Source organism: Delphinus delphis, chromosome 3 (genome assembly GCF_949987515.2).
Source record: "Delphinus delphis chromosome 3, mDelDel1.2, whole genome shotgun sequence".
NCBI classification, from domain to species: Eukaryota; Metazoa; Chordata; class Mammalia; order Artiodactyla; family Delphinidae; genus Delphinus; species Delphinus delphis.
Window position 1 is genome coordinate 149,867,440 of NC_082685.1, and position 20,463 is coordinate 149,887,902.

General features: G+C 34.7%; 1 pseudogene; it reads right to left on the bottom strand.

Annotated features, from left to right (window-relative positions):
- Positions 1–369: 369 nt before the first annotated feature.
- On the bottom strand, positions 370–1,563 carry LOC132422300 (kidney mitochondrial carrier protein 1 pseudogene; annotated as a pseudogene).
- Positions 1,564–20,463: the final 18,900 nt, after the last annotated feature.

The window sequence follows — 20,463 nt, forward strand, 5'->3', positions numbered from 1 at the left end:
AGTGGTCAAAGGCTTAAAAATCACTTATAATAAGTGAAAGATCCTGCCAAAATTGGAAATTAGAAAGCAGTGCAATATTCCAGGGATCTATATCCTGCACTGTTTATACCTGGGTTATACCAGGTCTCCATGTGTGAATTTCTTCAGCAGACACGAAGCCAAAGCCCCCCCAGAAGTTCAGGAACATTACACCCTCTTGGAGGCTCTATTCATTCCATGGTTCCGAAGAGCTTCTTTCGAACAGTCTGGGAGTCTCAACTATGAGCTGAGATGCATCAGGAGTTATTCTCCCCTGAGGGAATCAGTCCGCAGTTCCTGATCTTCCCGCAAGTTTTCTTTAGCAAGAAACATGCATTTCATGTTATCTTTGATGTCGAAGGGCACTTGAATGGTAAGGACTAGTGTCTGGATGTTACAGTCTATGCCATTAAACATCTGGTGCAGAGCGTCCAATGCCAGGACACAGCAATCCGAGCTAACCCAGTCTTCACCTGTTGCTCACACCTCAGAATCTGTGGCGGGCCAAGCAGTGAGAAGCAGTGGGAAAGACAGGAAGCTTTGCTATTTCAGACGTGAGCATTTTCAGCAGGATGTCTCATGCAGTCTTGACTTGTCACAAATCCAATTTCTTCAACTGCTCATATGTCACAAAGAAAATAATATTCCAAGGACCAAGTCTCAACCAATTTGTCCAAAACCCTTTATATAGAGCAAAAAACCCTTCATTCTTCCATGTCTGTAACAAGCAATCCAGGGAACCTGTGTAGCCAGGGCATCTGCCATCTCGAAGGACTCTCTGATTCATCATACGTGTTCTCACCACATCAACAGGGTTTGAGGCCAGGGCCCCCGCCAGCCCACAGGTGAAGCTTGAGAGGAAATGGGTATACACAGTGTCTCCCATCAAGCCCGAGAGAATAAGATGCTTCTTCGTGAGGTCGTAGACCGGCAGCTCCACACCAACAACAATAGCGGCCCTCTGAGCAGTAAGGGACACGCCCTTCCAAAGTCCTCTTGTTCCCTCTTGCTGGTAAATGTGAATGAAGTTGCCTATCATTCCTCCTTGAAGGGAGCTATTTTGTACTTGCATCCGAATTTTCAAAACATCAGTTGGATTAGCAATGGTTGAGGATATGACTACAGAGAGAATTCCACAGACCACATTTATCAGAAGGGTTTCATCTTCCGGGCGCTTGACAAATAACCGCTTCAAGCTCTGGTAGGCGCCTATCTTGATGGTGCCATAGGAAGCCTGGCGCAACATCGCAGGAGCAATCCCTGAATACAGTGCTTTTAGGCCTTCCTCTCTGTCTATCCTCACTAACGCATGCAACGTTCCTCGATACCTGATTTCTTTAAAGTTTGCATCATTCTTCTGGCCTTGAATCTGGAGCCGTGTCTTGGTTAAATCAATTGGAAAAGTACCGCACTCCGCTGTGATGGAGGCCAGGCCTCCGTACACGAAGGACTTCCAGTTCAGGGCTGACATGCTCACCGCTGTCCCTTCTCCTTTGTTCACAGACGCATAGCCTCCAACAGGGTTTTTCCGGGTGGCGGCTGCCCTGCACCTCCTACTCCCCAGGCGCAGCAGCTGCCAGTTCCAGCGGCCGCACGGGAACTGGAGGAAAGTATAATTTTTTAAAATAGGGAAACTGAGGGTCACAGAGGTCAAAAGTTCAGAATTACAGTTAATAGGAAGTAGCAGTAAGGCTTGAAATCATTTAGATTATGTTTCCAGAAGCTAAGTTTTATGGGAATGAGAAGATTTTGTTGCTAAATTTTCTCAAATCATTATGGAATTTTAAAAGACAGTCTTATATATCAATTTTCCACCATAAGCCTGTGAATCAGTTCTCACCATGCTGAGCAAAAGAATTGATTTAGGGTCAAAAGTCACAGATTGGATGTGACCTACATTTTTCATTTGAGTTCTTTAGTTACTGTCTCATTTATTGTGATCATCTACCATGAAAGATATTAAATTTGTTCTTGAAGTACTAACGATAACCCCAGAAAGATGCTGTTATAATTTAAGCAGTGTTTTAATATTCATAGAAGGAATAAGTGATATGTAGCAAGAGAAGAAAGGCACCTTCACTGTGAAGGATCTTACTTATTGTCTCAAACTACATTATTTAAGAGACAAGACTATAAATCACACAGAGGGAGGCTAATGAAATTTACCAATCCACATTTTTTTTGGAGCACTTGACTTAACTATATTGAGGTTAATTCTGAAATAAAAAGAATTTACTATCTAGTACACCGATTAATAAAAAAAATCACAGTCTAATGATGACAATTAAATACTGAATGTAAAAAGAAGAAATACAGTGTTATTTTGAGTAAGGTGATAGAGATGTTAAGAAAAAATCAAATGGAAAGAATTAATGATTTTTTACTGTTCCATAACAGTGAAATTGTGCTAAGTACTTAAATACCAACATTAACAAAGTTTTCTTTCACCAAATTAAAGATTTTCAAAGATATTGATAGTGACAAAATACTAAAATAATAATAGTAATAATAATAATCTTAATATTATTTCAATGTCAAATAAAACACAATATTATTCATTTAAAATCATGCTAAACTACTAATGTATGTTCTACTCTCCATGTTTCTATATCTTATTACCTGAACATGAAATAAGCATTTAATATTTAATGCAAGACAAAAATTCGTATTTTGGACTTAAGGAACAAAAGCTAAGACATGGAAATTTAAAACCCTGTATACTATTAGAACTTAGTATTAAGACATTAATTGATTTGACTTTATTTATATGATTTTTTTATTTCCAAAAAGCCAAAAATTAAATTAAGAAAATATTTTAATTGAATGTAATCATAAATATATATGAATATATTATTTATAACTTGAACTGAAAGTAAGGAACGTCATAAATTACTTAAATATATATTCATGTCTGTCTGAATGAGCTTTTGCAAAAAATTATACTTCATGGATTTAGCTGTATTATTTTCTTAAAGGGGTTTATTTTTAAAAATGTATTTTCACAGTGTTTGAATTTTCTCTCCAATTGTTTTACATCTATCTCATTTATCTTGAAGAATATTGGGAACAAGTCAAAACTGGAAATGCTTTATACTTTTTCATTACACATTTATATTTACCTTATACATTATTCAGTAATTCTATGCAATGAAGTCTATTAAAGTGACATGAACAGGGTACAAACATCTGTCAACTTACTTGGGTGATAGATATCATTCCTGCACTACTGCTGGGAGCTTTTATACCCCAGCCCTTCTTAATCAATCTCTCTCTCAACTCTCTCTCTTTCATTCTCTTTTGCACATATAACACATAAAATTCTTAATCTTCCCTTCCATTCACACATAAATTAAATTTGATCAACAAACCTAGTTGCACCTTTTGCATATTAAAAAAAATCTTAATAAGATCATTTTATTGGCATGTGCTTTCATAAGCTTAATCTTAATTTTCATGAAGCAAATTTTAAAATGTAAAACGAATTTTAAAAACTCAAAAATGGGAAAATATAAGAACTTTCTCTAAAAGGATCAGCTTATTTTGTTAATAACTGGATCTTTGTAATAGCTGTTTAATCTTCTTCTAAGCACTTATTATGATTTGTATTTACTTACCTTTAATATTGTTTTTCCTATTTTCTCCCAGAATTGTGAGCTCAATGAGAGCAGGAATTTTTTTTTTTTTGGCTTTTTAATCACCATAATTCCATTATCTAGAACAGTGATTGGCAAATAGTAGGCACTTTGGAAATCATTGACCAGATAACAGGAGATAGCTAATAATTATTTGTTGGATAATAAATAAGTAAACACACAAATAAATCTAAAATTAGAACTGGAATTCCTACTAAAATATAATCTATAGAAACTAAGGAACTCTCTTTTGAAAATTGTCTTGAGTAACATTGAAAATTTAGAATTTGAAAGACCTATCTTTTTTTTCTGTCATTACAAATCTGAATTGATATTCTGAAATAAATATGAATCTATTATTTACATATTCTTAAACTTGCTGAAGTTAATTTAAAGAGCTTTCTGTGTTTTGCTCTAATTTGAAACAAATCGTGCTACTGGAAATAACCAATAATCTTTATTAAAATAAAATTATTTAAATTATATTTCTATTGTTTCATTATTTATGTTTGTAAATAATAATTGTGAGTAAAATCACATGCAAATTTATTATATCAATAAAAATTCCATTCTTCTTAGATAAAGAATAGAAAAGTATCTAGATTGAAAATTCACTGAATTGAGACTTTTAACAAGGATTAATGTTTTACTTCTGCATTCCCAATGTTTTATGCTCCTTCTAATACTAAATTAGAGTGACTGGAGTATTAAACTACCAATTGGGACCCTTAATTCCAGCTATAAATTCCCACAATTTATTCACAAATCTGTAACAGAAATAAACAAAAAAAGTTCTCCTTCCTAAAAAATGGAAAGATACTATAGTAGCTATGAATATATGTATTCTTAAGTTACATTTTATTTTAGCAATATTATAGTATATATCATTTGACATTAATATGCTATATTTATAATGACATTGTTTTACAACATTCTTAAAATATAGGGTTTCATTTTTTCATTTCCTTATTCTTAATCATCAATAAGGTATTAAATTAGATGCTGGAGTAAAATGTCAAAAAATCCTAAACACTTTAGAAGGAGATAACTTTGTTATAGTTGCAAAACTAGTCTCTTTAATGCATCATATTAGGTTCTGACATTTCAATCTATTACAAGAATCCTTTGTTGACTGGATTTATCTCTTTAAATCCAATTTATCTCCACCTAAGTGCTACTTTTCTTGACACATAACATGATTTACCTGGATATTAGAGATAAAGTCTAATAATATTTCATCACTTGCTTAAATATTTGCTACATGATATTAAATTTTCCTTTATTACTTTGGAAAAAAACATTATATATAAATTTTATACTGAATGAATAAGGAAAAGATACATAGTAAGTACCTAATATATTTTCCTTTCCCTTCATATTTTAAAAATTTAATTACCCTCCTCACTAAGTTTCTCAAAAATCACATGGTTCAGTTTAGTACTATCAAGTTTTCACTTTTCAAAATACAGAACATTATTTAAGTAATCACCAAAAGAAGGAAGAAGTAAAAATAAAAACTATTAAAAGTATTTGTCTCCAGTAAACTGGGCTACTTTCAGGGAGTGGTGAAGTAGGGGATTATTGCTTTCATTATAAATTGATTTTGGCCTTATAACTTAAAATATCTGGTACAAATTCTACTTACAATAACAATTATAAAAATACTAATTCTCAAATATCTGGAATTCAAAAGCATTTTTAAATTTAGTATTATGTGGCTCATGGAAACAGACTATGAAAAACATGTGCAAAAAATAAAATGAACAGAATTATTTTAAAAAGGCATAAATGCTAAGAAAGCAATAAAATAGCACATATTCCTGAGAGTGATAAAGGATTAGGAGTTCGATGGTCAAGAAAAACTGAACAACAATTCTCTATTTTCTCCTTTCCCTGGCCTTTGGTAACCACAATTCTACTCTCTACTTCTATGAGTTTGACTATTTTAGGTACCTTATATAAGTAGAATCATGTAGTATTTGTCCTTCTGTGACCAGCTTACCTCACTTACCATAATGTCTTCCAGGTTCATTCATGCTGTCACATATGGCAGAATTTCCTTCTTTTTTAAGCCTGAATAGTTTGACTCATGAAAGATGAATAAGTTCTAGAGATCTGTTGTACAACAAGTTGCCTATAGTTCGCAATACTGTCTTATGCACTTAAAAATTTACTAAGTGGTTAGATCTCACGTTAAGTGTCCTTACCACACTTAAAAAAAAAAGAAAAGAAAAGAAAAAAAGACATGTTGGAAAGGTGAAAAGGAGCAGATACATAAATGAGGGAGTCAGCTTTCGGAAGATCTGGTGGCAGAATATTCCATAAGAAGTAAAGAGAAAATATATCTTTAAAGTGGAATAATAAAAAGACAAGTGACTATGGGAAAAGGGGAAATGAAAGTGAGAACAGAGAGGTAAACAAGGTCGGACTGGGCCTTGGAAGACGTGTTTAAAATTTAATCTCTTCGAGAATTCTAATAGGGTTCTAATTCCAATGGGAATTCACTGTAGTGTTTGAAAATGAGAATGATGTTATCTAATACATACATTAAAAATACAAAAAATATTCTCAAAAAAAATGAAGAAAAATTCTAGAGGAAAAAAAGTTGTACATGGACATGTGATTGATTACTTCATGGGTCTTTATAGATTTCACCAGCCAGAAATTTTCAAGGATGCTCTATAAATGGGGTTCAATTAATTATGTCTTTCCTGTCTTGGATGGTGTCCTTGGTTGATCATCTTATTCTTGGATGGTGAAATTGAATTCCTAAATAAAGTCTGTCACTCTATTAAGGGCATTTAGTTATTGTCAAAATAATTGTGAATAATTCCTCACATCTAACCCAAGCTCCAATAAAGTTTCTAGATAAAACAAAAAATATCTGAGTTCAGAGCTGCTTTCCAGACCATTAAAAAAAACCCATGAATCATTAATATAATATTTTTCTAAGATTCCCTTAGAGATAAATGACACATAGTCAATTGTTCCAAATGACATAAACCTAACTAAGAAAATAGAAGAAAGAATTTGAGAAACGACTTGAGTTGAGAGTCAGGGGCTAAATAGCAGAATAACACTTTGGAAGCCAACTCTAGAGCTGTAGATGTAAATGATGGAGAATAATCTCAATGTTGAACTAAGAGATTTGAAAATCGCTCCCAAGATAGAAGGGTACATTCCATCTGTCATGTTTTGAGCTTCCTGTTCATAGTAAATTGTGAAGAGAGAGAGAGAGAGGAGGGGAGAGAGAAAGAAAGAGAGAAAGAAAGAGAGAAAGAAAGAAAGAAAGAAAGAAAGAAAGAAAGAAAGAAAGAAAGAAAGAAAGAAAGAAAGAAAGAAAGAAAGAAAAAGAAAGAAAGAAAGAGAAAGAAAGAAAGAAAGGGGAAGGGTAAGAATGGGAAGGAATGGGAAGGGATGGGAAGGAGGAAGGAGGGAAGGAAGGAAGGAGGGGAGGGAGGAAGTTAAAAAAAGAAAATTAAATAAAGAGAAAATGAGCACAGTCTTTTTCTTCAAGAATTAGTCTTCCTGATTAAAGCAAAATTTTAAAGTATTTATTTAAGATTTAACCTAAGATAAGAACAGTGAAATTACCTGGAAATATAAGGTTTTGGAGTAAATATTTGAATTTTTTACTTTCCTGTAAGATCTTGAAAGGTTTCACCTCATTTCTATTCATATACTAATACTGACACCAATTCATGCTAATTAAAAAAAACAACAGTAAATATAGTAAGAGTGGGCTTAACAGAACTTTAACTAAAATTAGGATGTAAACTCATAAGTTAAAATGTAGATATTTGTCTATGATATCACTATCTGAAGTTTTACTGCTGAATATATGTGCTTTAAACTGACTATAACTCTACTAAAAAAAAAACAATTGGAGGCTTGGATTTGTGAAATCTCCCACAAAGAGAATACACTGATGCTTTCATAAATTTTCATTATCTGCTCCTTCATGCTGCTCTGTTCTACCTGGCTGTCTCCAACCATGATACAAATTTTGAGGCCCAGTTTAAAATGCATCTCCCCTGTAGTAATCATTTAGTTCCATTGCTTTCATAGTAGACAACTATAAATTAATATACCCTCTTTCCTTAAATATATTTGTACCATTTTACCTCATACTGTAATCATCTTTGGCATGTTTTTCTAAACCCCACCTTCCTTCCTAGTGCACACTGATCTGAACCAGGTCAAATAACAAGGTTCTTTGTGGTAGATGATACCACTGATATAGTTGGATGAAAGCTGTAGGTTTCCTCTCTCCCCTAAACATTACCAGGAGGACGCTAAAATTAAAGCAAGTACCAGAAAAAAATCCACCACCACACACACCCATATTTATGAGTAAAAAGACACAAAAACTTGTACAATCTTTTCTTAAAGATTCAGTAAATTCCTAGCTTTCTAGCCTTTATCCACCTTCATACAACTTATGTAGGGTTTGTTTCTGACAGAAGTAAAATTACTTTAGTGTAAGATGAAATTAATCTCAAGTGGCAAAATCCTCTGAATCTAAGCCCTAGGACAATAACAACACTCAAAAGTGTGTATTATATTAGGTTTTTCTGTAAATTCAAAGTCAGAGATGTTGTTATAATATTTCTAAGAAATCAATATATCTTGAATGTCATTTATTAAAACAAATAAAAAATTAATTTCTTGTAAAATTTTATTCAGATTAATAAATCTCTAATATTCATCTAGGAAATCTAGAATTTCTGGAGCATAGATACAACTGACACTTTTCCTCTCTTCCTCTCTGCCCCTCACCCCGCACTCACATTCAGCTTTCATTCTTGAATAGGACACTTAAAAGTAATACATTTTGCATGTTGATTAAAATTCACTAAGAGATTTATCTATAATTTTAATTTCATTTCTGCTAGAATATTTGAAAATAAATTTTAGATAGCATATTTCACAAACATCATATTTAAAATTTCCTCAAGTCAGTATTGTACAAATTTATGATTGTAAAATCCTACAATTTTAGGATTGTGTTAGTTTACAAAATATTTGTTGTCTCTTCACGATGAGAGGACTTACATTCCTATCTCATTAACTCCAGGCTTGACTATTGTACTTACACTGAATTTGACCAATAAAATATGAATAGAAGAGGGATGAGGCACTTCCAAGGAAAATCTTTAAGAACTTTTGATGGTTCCATCATTTTATCTTTTCCATTTCCCATGAAAACAGAAATATCTTTAACTGGGACTGGTCATATAGCTCAGTTCCTTTAATAAAAATGAGAAGCACATCCACAGACAAAACATCATGAACATGTCACAATAATAGGAAATGCATCATTTTTATTTCCTTTTTTGTATGTGCCCCTGAAACTTTATGGTTTATAACTTAAGCATAACTTAGCTAAGGCTGACCAATGTGAGTACACAATTTTTTGTTTATTTGTTTGTTTTGCATATATATTGCTCCAAAAAAGAGGAATGCTATTTTTCAAATTTTAGGTGCTTAATAATTATTTTTCCTATGACTGAATTTTGCTGTCATGTATTAAGTATAAACTTGCCATAGAATATTTAAATATATTGTTTTTCTCTATTTTGTTATTTAGGTTAAAACACAGTTACTCACATCTCTTAAACCTTATTATATCCCTAAGGAACGTGTGTACGCATAGATAGATAGAGCAGCTCTATTTTGAAAGTTGAATCAAAATCTCTGAAAGAGGGACCAGATATTTGCATATTCATCAAGCTTACTCAGATAAGTATAATGCACACCAAAGTTGTAGAACTGTTGTTAAATGCGATGACACCTAAATCTTTTAACCATTCATGAACATAAAAATACAATATGGCAGAAATAATTTTAGTTACTTGCCATTAAAAGCAAAGAAAATTAAAATGTATATGCAATGTATAGATGTTTTTTATTCAGGACTATTTACCAAATATATATAATTTTATGTATATGTAATTTTATATATAAATTTCAAAATTTATGCAACCTATATATAAAATTTTAGAATCTATAAGTAAATTCTGGTATTCTCCACATTAATGCATTTATCACTTGAATCTTTCAGAATTGTTTGTCAGAGTTTCTCTGCCATTTCCTGTTTTTTCACTTGGAGTCATTTTCATTTCTTTAAACGAACAATTACAGATTATTTAAGAAAAAGATTTGTCTTCTCATTAGGGAGAAAAAATAAAGATTTATTAATTGCAAATTCCTCCTAATAAACATGTGGGGAAATTTACATTTTACAAGGAGATATCAATGTTTTTCCTTCTCTTTTTTAACTTTCCACTACTACTGTCCAAATAAGAATGACATATTAATTAAGCAAAATCAAGATGTTACCTATGAATCTCACATTTTGATAAAGATTGCTGTTCTTTTGATTACATTCCTCCTCAGCTTAGCATTAACTTATCATTCACCTTCTCTCTTAACCAGATATGACATATTATGGAGATACTACTACAAAGAAATGATACAATTTAGAAGAAAATGCTGGATAGGTTTTAGGACGGGTTCTGCTGCTAACAAGAACAAAAATGTTATATACGTTTGAAAAATTGTCAAAATAGCAAAAATTGTCAGGTCAAGATTTGAGTAAAATAAGAAAGCCACAGAGGTAACATACAAAAAGATAACATACAAAATGTGCAATAGATTTTTAAAATTATATTGAGATATATCACAATACACTTTAGACTGAGGTTCCTCAGCCTTAGCACTATTAACATTTTGGATCAAATAAGGTTTGGTTGATGGGAAGGTTGTCCTCTATATTGCAGGATAGTTCGCAGCATTCTAGTTTCTACCTACTAAATGTCAATAGAAAAAATCCTGTTGTGACCAAAAAAAAAAAAAAATGTCCCATTGAGGGCAAATTAGCCCTCATTTAAGAACCAGTGCTCTAGGTCAGTAAATAAAATTGAGGTTAAAAAAAAAATGTTTTTTTAAATTTCTGGAAATACATAACCTACAAAAATTGACACAAGAAGAAAATGAAAACTTAAACAATCCTTTACTCATAATAACAAATTAAATAGTACTGAAGCCACTATCCTCATCCACAAAAATTCTCCCTCCAAAATAATATTTCTAGATAGACCACTGCATAGAGGATTTCTACTGTGCCAACACAGCTAGGCTGATGCTGTCTTTTTCCAGAATTCTCTTTCCTACATAATTACAGGTTAGCATAGACCAAATGAAGCACTTTGCAAGAAATTTGGAAGGGAGAACTATGTAGCAGACACATTACTTTTACATTAGGAAGGTTTTTTTTTTTTTTTTTTGTTTCTTTACTTTTATGGCTTCCAAATGGGCTGTGAAATTTGGAGCAAAAAAAATGATGAGTTCACAACACTAATTTTCCTGCCCAAATCTCATATAAGGGAGCTGACTACCATAAAATAAAACCTCATCTTCTATAGACATAGTGCTCATATTTATTAAAAAATCATACCTGTGTCAAAGAGTGTTTTCCCTGTGTTTTCCTCTACGAGTTTTATAGTGTCTGGTCTTAAATTTAGGTCTTTAACCCATTTGGTGTGTATTTTTGTGTATGGTGTTAGGTAGTGTTCTAATTTCATTCTTTTACATGTAGCTGTCCAGTTTTCTCAGCACCACTTATTGAAGAGGCTATCTTTTCTCCATTGTATGATCTTGCCTCCTTTGTCATAAATTAGGCAACCATATGTGCATGGGTCTATCTCTGGTCTTTCTAACTTGTTCCATTGATCTATATTTCTGTTTTTGTGCCAGTACCATATTGTCTTGATTACTATAGCTTTGTAGTATAGTTTGAAGTTGGAGAGCCTGATTCCTCCAGCTCCACTTTTCTTTGCAGTATTGTTTTGGCTATTCAGGGTCTTTTGTATTTCCATATGAATGTGGTACTGATGAATATAGTGGCAGGGCAGGAATAAAGATATAGATATAGGGAATGGAGTTGAAGACACGGGGTGGAGGGGGAAGCTGGGGTGAAGTGAGAGTAGCATTGACATATATACACTACCAAATGTAAAATATTTAGCTAATGGGAAGCATCAGCATAGCACAGGGAGATCAGCTCGGTGCTTTGTGACAACCTAGAGTGGTGGGATAGAGAGGGTGGGAGGGAGGCTCAAGAGGGAGGAGATATGGGGATATATGTATGTATATGGCTGATTTAGTTTGTTGTACAACAGAAACTAACACAGTATTGTGAAGCAATTATACTCCAATAAAGATCTATTTAAAAAATCATACCTAAATTATAAGATTACAGAATTGAATTCTCAAGCTTGCAAGGCTTTTTATGATAATTTAGGGTATTGATTGGGAAGGACTGGGGTCCTAAATATTAGGATAGAGGCATATGGAAAAATTCCAAATAAGATTGGAAAGTTGAACTTTTAAACTCTGCTAAACTGCCTTTCTTTTAGAATTATCTCTTCAACCTCTTGTTTTAAAGACGTTAGTTTCCTCTTGTTTGAAAAACTATAATTTCCTCCCCACTGAGACATTTCTCTTGCAAGAAGAGACTTCTAAACCTCTCCATATCCTGTCTCCAACAATTCTTAATGCTCCTAGATCTATAACCAGAGTCAAGTTCCAACAGGGCCCAGAAGGTAATGTACAAAGTATGATATGGAAAGTATTACACATACCAAAAATTTTTCACATATGATTTTAACATTCTACATTTACCAAAACCTAGGTAGACAAGTGAGAATTAATCCTAAGGCTTTTAGATTAAGGTAGAAGAAATACAAATTTGGCTCAGGCTGAGTAGAGCGATAAGGTCTCACTTAGCCAAGATTCTGGATTCAATATGTTAAATCAAAAAGATAGGAGTAGCTTTAACATTTTCCTTTGCAAATGACTAAAATCTGGGACCAAAAAGTGCTTACATTTAATTAAATTAAATGCTAAAAATTCCCTGTCATATTACTGAGGGATATAATCAAAGTCTTAGTGAGATCTGAACAGTAGAATATATTTATGATGTCATATTTGTTTATTTATCTCCTAATGCACCCCTCAGGTGGATCGGAATACATTCCCTTCATTAAGTCTGGAAGAAATATATTCATGGGGAGTCCCCAGTGTCCTTAATGAACTCCTTTGTGATTACATATTTTTTTCTTTTTAAATATTTATTTATTTATTTATTTAGCTACATCGGGTCTTAGTTGGGGCAGGTGGGACCTTCGCTGCGCCCTGAGGGATCTTTCATTTTGGTGCATGAGCTCTTCATTACCACGGGCAGGCTTCTCTCTAGTTGTGGTCCACAGGCTCCAGAGCACACAGGCTCAGTAGATGGGATGTGCAGGCTTCTCTCTAGTTATGGCTCATGGGCTCCACAGTGCACAGGCTCTGTAGTTTGCAGCATGTGGGCTATCTAGTTGTGGTGCACGGGCTCCGGAGCGCACAGACTCAGTAGTTGCGACACACAGGCTCAGTTGACCTGTGGCATGTGGGATCTTAGTTCTCCAACCAGGGGTGGAACCCGTGTCCCCTGCATTCTTAACCACTGGACCACCAGGGAAGTCCCTGTGATTACTTTCTATTGTTCAGAAATATAAGCAGAAACTACTGTCATGGATCTGAGCTCCCAGAAATCAATGGGGATAATGGAATTCCAGGGTGGCAGATGGCAACTAGAGGCACTTAATCCCCAGAGATAAAATAGTAATGGTAACTCCACTGCAGAGCAGAGCTGAAGCAGGAATCAGAATGTCTATGCTGCAAAGATTTTGGTGTTGAATAGTTCATCATTATGTACCTAGAACTAAAATAAATCAGTAGTCTGTTAAATTTGTAAAAGTAAAAATTCCCAAATGTGTTAACCGTGATCTGTTTTAGAACACAATACAGTCACAGACATCCCTCACCCAGTTTACAGTAACCAGAGTCATTTTAATGAAAAGAAGACTGAGTACTCTTGAGGAAAGACCTAGCTATATAGTCCAAAATGGATATTGTTAATATTTCTCCTAGCTTTTCCCCAAGGACCTGCAAATATTTACCATGGTTACTATGAACTGGTGAAGGTGAAATCATCAGACTTTTCAAGGACATTTGACATTGACTCTGACCTCTCACTGATGCCTGGAGATAAAAATAGAACTGTAATGTACTAGTCAGAAGAGAGGCTTATGAAGGTCAGATAATCAATGGAGTGTGTCCATTTCATAGTAGACCCAATGGACACCTAAACCCACACCATGACTATCTTCTGAGTTCCAAAATACATAATCAGATAGCACATGCTCATCAGTGGACTTGGTTCTTTAACCCATGGAAAGGGCATTGTTATGGTAGGGAAAGCCTAGTGAAAAACACTAGATCTTCCTTTACACATAAAATATAAAACCAGAAACAGCACCACATCCCAAGAGGGATTTCAGAGATTGTCACTATCAAGCACCTAAAAATGCTGGAGTTTATTCCTACCACAGCTAATTCAACTTACCTATTTTGCTTGTGCAGAGGACAGATGTAAATAACCATTATGAAATGAGATTATTGAAAATATAATCATGCAGTGACTCCAATTGCATCTGCTAATCTAGACATAGTTTCATTGCTGGAGCAAATCATTACATCTCCTGTCAACTGATAGGCAATGATAGATATGGACAATGCTTTTCTTCTCTAAACTTTTGAGCAAAGAGGTAGTTTGCTTTCAGCAGGTAGAGCCAGAAACACAATTGTACTATTCTAGCTCAGGGGTATATCAACTGTTAAGCTTTCTGTCATAGTCTAGTCTGTAATGACCTGAAACACCTCTCAATCCAAAAGGATGTCATGTTTATACATTACATTTATGATGTGATGATTTTGCATCTGATGAACAGGAAGTATCAGCAACTCTAGAAACTTAGGTAAGACATGCATGTTAGCATTTGGGAATGCATCCCACAAAATTCAGGGACTTGCCACCTTGGTGACATTTCTAGGGGCTCCACCTTATAGGAATGTTGAAATATCCCTTCCAAGATGAGAGATAACTTGCTGCATCTTGTCCCTCTACTATTGAGAAAAGTTTTAACAGTCTATGGGTCTCTTTAGATTTGGGATGCCACATATATCTCACTTTGCTGTATTATTCTTGCCCATTTATTTAGTATCCTGAAAAGCTGCCAGTTTTGAGTGAGACTAAGTTTCTGCAGAATGTCCATCTGCCAAGAAAGCTGTTCTGCTGCTTGGACCATATGACTCAACGGATCCAATTTTGCTTTAAGTGTTTATGGCAGAAAACAAATGTTGTATTGAACATTTTGCAGGCTGGTACAAATGATTCACAGAATGGAGTTTTGGAATTTTGGAGAAAGCTATAACAGTTCCTACATATAACTTTCCTTCTGAGACATCACTTCTTTTTGATACCTTGCCTTAGCAGAGATGAAGTGCTTTAACACAGGGCAGTCAGTTATCATAAAGCCTGAGACGCCCATCATGAACTGGGTTTATCTCAAGGAAACCAATTACTGCTAAGAAAGTACATGAATACAAAAATTCAAATTTACAAAGTTCTATACAGGATGGAGGCTGACTTTTGCAAATAATACTTTAATTTCTTTTGGTTAAAGGAAAATAATTTTTATATTCAAATGCATATAAATCTTAAGCAACTTACAGAATTTATCGTTGGAGTAAAAATGATTTTGGGAGCAAGACAAGCACCTCAAGGAGGAGAAGCAAAGATTAAAGAATTGGGGGCTTCCCTGGTGGCGCAGTGGTTGAGAGTCCTCCTGCCGATGCAGGGGACACGGGTTCGTGCCCCGGTGCGGGTAGATCCCACATGCCGCGGAGCGGCTGGGCCCGTGAGCCATGGCTGCTGAGCCTGCGCGTCCGGAGCCTGTGCTCCGCAACGGGAGAGGCCACAACAGTGAGAGGCCCGCGTACCGCAAAAAAAAAGAAAAAAAAAAAAAAAGAATTGGGAGCCACTGTAATCAAGGCAGGCTCTGCCTCCCAGATACCCTGCTCCTGAGCTGTGTTCTTTCCCAACAAAGCCTGCTTCCTGACAGCACCAGCCCCTGTACAGAAAAAAAAAAAAATTGGTTTATTTGTTTTGTTGAAGTAAAACGACAAATGGTCTTGAATCGGGAGGGAAGGGGGCAGGGCACAACCTTTAAAAGAATGATATAGCCATAGGACATGACAAAAACTGTTTAGAACCAACCAGGTCCAAGATGGCAGAAGATTTGACTCCCAGTGGACCTTGGGTTTCATTTTATGCTCATTGTAATACATTAGCATGCTAAATGACACACCCACCAGCACCATGACAGTTACGAGGCTAACTGTAAAAGACCAAAAAGTGGGCGGTGGCCCAATTTCTGGAAATCCCCACCCCTTCCCCCAAATAGTTGGAATAATCCTCCCTCTCATTAGCCTATGAAATTACTCACCCCTATAAAAACTGACAACCCTGTACCCTGGGGCCTCTTACCTTCAGAGATGGCCCACACTCTGTCTGTGGAGTATGTATCTCCCTGAATAAACCTTCTTTCACTTTACTATAGCTCCCTCTTGAATTCTTTCCTGTGCGAAGCCAAGAACCCACACTTGGCAGCCGTCCCAGGGACTCTCTCGCTGAGACCCGGGACGTGACCATCTTCTCGCACTCCACTTTATCTCCTGCAAGTCTGAATTGAAATAATAAATATTAAATTAGCTTTCTTCTAAAGGGATTTGTATATCTTCTTTAGTTTATGATAAGCCTAGAATGTGTGGTAACTTGGAATAAGAAAAAAAAAAAAGATTTGAATGCAAAAGGCTGTGATGAACTACAAGGGGATGATTGGGTTCTATGGATAAACTGAGGAAGATAAGGATGCCAAAGATTCCACAGTTAAGTCATTTGCTGTTTTGTGTTTGGTTATGAGTTCTCTCCTGTGTGGTCAGGTCACTGGAAGTTGCTGTTCTCTTGCTCTCTGTACATCCCCAACTAGACCAGTGCCTGGGGTCTAGCTACACCCTACTCACATGACTGACCTTCCTACATACTGTCCCCAGGCCCCAGCTAGAGATTGTTCTTATCAAAGAGGAGATGAGGGGCATGCCTGCTGCTAGTTTCCCTGGTAACCAATGAGCTAACCTGACTTCAATTCCCCTTATAACTGGCAATCTCCTCTTCCCCCCAGGAGCAAAGACTGGCACCATGTGCTGCCCGCCATCTGCTGCACATGGTGGGGTGTTGCTTCAGAAGTATAAGATCCCGCTATCCATTAAACCATTGATGTCTCTGTCACTGACTCCGGGCTCTTTCTCTGTCTTGAAGTTGGGCAACTACAGGCCTTGAAGGCCAGTAGGGTGCAACCCAACACCTCCTTAATGCCCATATCTTGTTTACTGCATACAATCAAAGTTGTTATTGAAAATTTGGAGAGTAATGCAAAGGACACATTAGTGGTAGGATGTCAGCAGTTGCAAAAAATAAGCCTCAATTTTGGTGATTTCAGATTGAGCTGGAATAGAACTCCCTTGGAAAATTTTAAAGTATATTTATAATAATAAAACCAACAACAATAGTGGTAGTTGTAATAATATAAACAATGATAATGACTGCCAACATTAATGCACACTATCTGACTCAGGTATCGTTGAAGTGCTTTACTTGGATTATCACTTAATTATCACTATAATATATGAGGTAAAACTATTGTTCCCTCTGTTTTCAGTGAAGAATTTGAGTCACCAAAAATTTAAGAAACTTGCCAAAGATCAAACTTCTTACAAATGAAAGACTCAGAGAGTCAGAGTTGGTAGACTTAGCTAATCACCCCTACACTAGTATACTCTCCATTTACAGAAATGAGGGGAGAGGGAATTTAACCTTTGATTTATATTAATTGATAGAGTAATTCTAGAACACTGAGCTTCTTTGGGTTATGAATGCTATATTTGTGTTTATTTTGTATTTATTTCCTACCTTTTAAGATTATTTTTCATTTTATTTATGTGCAACACAATTGTGTCATGAAATAAATATCACTAGAAATATATTTCTCATACTGTCAGCTGGTTGCCAAGCCACGTACTTATAACTGATTAAAACTGAGCAAGTACTATTATGTAAACAGATGTTTCACCCTCCATAAGACTGGTGATTTATGAAATACATTTTGTAATAAGTTAAGAAGACTGTAGAAATATCACTTCCCCATAAATGAAACAAAAGAATCGATTTATTACACAGAAAATGGGTAATGTGGAAATTGGATTCTGTGACAACTCATTGAACAAACAATCATGAGCAACCACAATAAAATGTAATTTCCTTTACCTTAAATTCTTTAAAGTTAGCAGTTAAAGCTGGATTCTCATATATGCCATTCCATATCTTCCAAGAAAATGATTTTGTGTGTCAAATATCTGTAGCAAGGATAATTCATGAGCTGAGATTTTAAGGGTGAAGAAACCAATGAAAAGTTGCACTGGAGTTCCTTTGCTTCAGACTTATAACTGCACAATGTTAATTTTTTTTTCAGTTTTGTGTGAGCTCATGTAGCGGCAGGAAAGCATAATATAATCAAGACAGCAGGGAGCTTCTCTCTACAACTAGAATGAATTTACGTTTGTCCATTATGTAAATGATTCTTCACCATTTTCCTATTTGCCTATTTGAAGTAGCGGCAGAGTGAATTTCCATGTGCACTTATGAAAATGTTTTCAAAGTCTTTCTACAATGATACAAAAATACTCATTTTTTCATTAATATTAAGATAAGTTACTGGTGTATTTCTATCAGAAATAAGAAATTGGTCAAATGTGTTCTTATTTTCTTTCTTTATCTTGTATATGATTTATCCTGCAAAGCTAAGTCTGTTAATAGATTTATTTCATAACCTGAATTAGCCATGATTATAGTTTTAATAGTTGGAAGTCATTAAATATTTTGTATAATGTTTTTATAATAATTAGTAAATCCTCTAAATTTTTCACTTAAAAGGGTGTGAAAACTATGTGTTAAACAAGAACAAAAATAAAATAAAAAATATTATCACATTTTTGACAGATATCTTTAATCAATAAATTCTAGAAATTTATCAATTAGAAAGTTTCCAGCCTCTGCAAGTTTTGAATTATATCCTTCTGGTTTTATTCTCTTGTAAGATAAATATAGTTGAATGAATTTTGCTGTAAATATGAAAAATACTTTCAACCCCAGAAGTTAAAGTGCATTTTAAAATGAATGCTTTTCAACATATTTCATTTAATAGTCAACTTTACTTTTGACTCAGTGAATGCCATATATTTTTTATTCCTGAAATTTAGTTCACTTTATAGCAGTTGCACAAGTAGTCACTCACTCAGTCAGTGCAATTAATAACATACGGCAGGCAAGTAGTAAAAGTGTTTAAACCATTTATTTTCTTTAGTGCAGACTTGGTGAGGTTTGCTATGGCACAGATTTTTCACTAGTAAGCAAGTTTCTGTTGAGTAGTGTATATGACATTTTTTTCTGAGTTTATTTTCCAAAGAATAGTCTAAGCCCCCAGCTCCATCCTCCTCAATGAATATTTCTCCCAAATTTCTCGTCTACTTTTATGCTTTAATTATCACGTTTGTGGTCACAAACCTCATATTAACAACCAGTGCTCTAATTTTTTGTTTCTCTAATTATCTATTCAAAGCTACCTTCAAGGTATCTCCACTTTTATTTTCTCCCAACCACACAAATTTAATAGTCATAAACAAAAAGCTGTCTTTCTATTGCTCTTGTGCCTCTTCTTTCCCTAGACTTTTCTTTTGCATCTGTAGATCATGCCCAGTCTGTCCTCTGCCCAGACTTGAAGGCTTCAATGTCTACTTCAGTGTCCACTTACGTCCAGTACCTTCCATTGCTCTGCTCTGGGCTTGTGTTCCTGCTTTAATTTGTTTCACAAAATGCCTTTATCTTGTAGTACCTCTGTCATCAAACTAAATCCCTTAGGCATCTAAGACTTTTCTGTAACTAGCAGAATGATTTCTTTTCAGAGTCATGCTTATTTCTTATAACTATGCAAACCAACACCTTTAGTAAAGTCATCTTTATCAATACTACTTCTCCCCTTGTATCTCCTTCTACACACACACACACAAACACACACACACACACACACACACATACACACTTTATTCATATCGGCAACTGTTCCTTTCCTCATTTTATGCCTCACATGGGCAACCGTTTCTAATATGCTCAACTAATTCAAACCATATATTTTACTCTAAAGGTTGCCTAAGAATTTTCTTGCAAATTCTGAATTGCTTATGCTTAAATATTTCAATACTTGACATTCTCTTTTTACTACCTCATCCACTGTGTGATGCATGGTGACCTGGAATTTAAGGAAAAATTCTAGAAGGAATTTCTAGAGGGTGGATGTTTTCTTTCATTTCAATTTTAATTAAATACATTGACATTTTTTTAACACAATTGCACTTGTTTAAAAATGTTTCCTTATTTATAAATCAGTTAGATATAATAGTAAAGGTCATAAAAACCAATTGTAATAAAACTATAAGTTTCAGGATTTCTATGGGGACCTAATGCAAAATGTAATTCAGAAGAGGAAATATGAAAGCAGATTCTGTAGAAATTCTCTGAATTCAAATATGTCATCGTAGATTTTCACTCTGCTTCCAAATGACACAAGCGTGATTTAAAGTAAACCTCTTTAAATTTTTTATCATTTAAATTTGTGGATTTATTATCCATTCCAGCTTTTTAGTGTTTTTTAAAGACGTGGGTGGGATGCAGGCATTACTTCTTGCACCATTTTGGCTTCATACCACTAGATTTAAGCTTTTAACAGTTGGAAGCCTCTTACATGTGCATTTG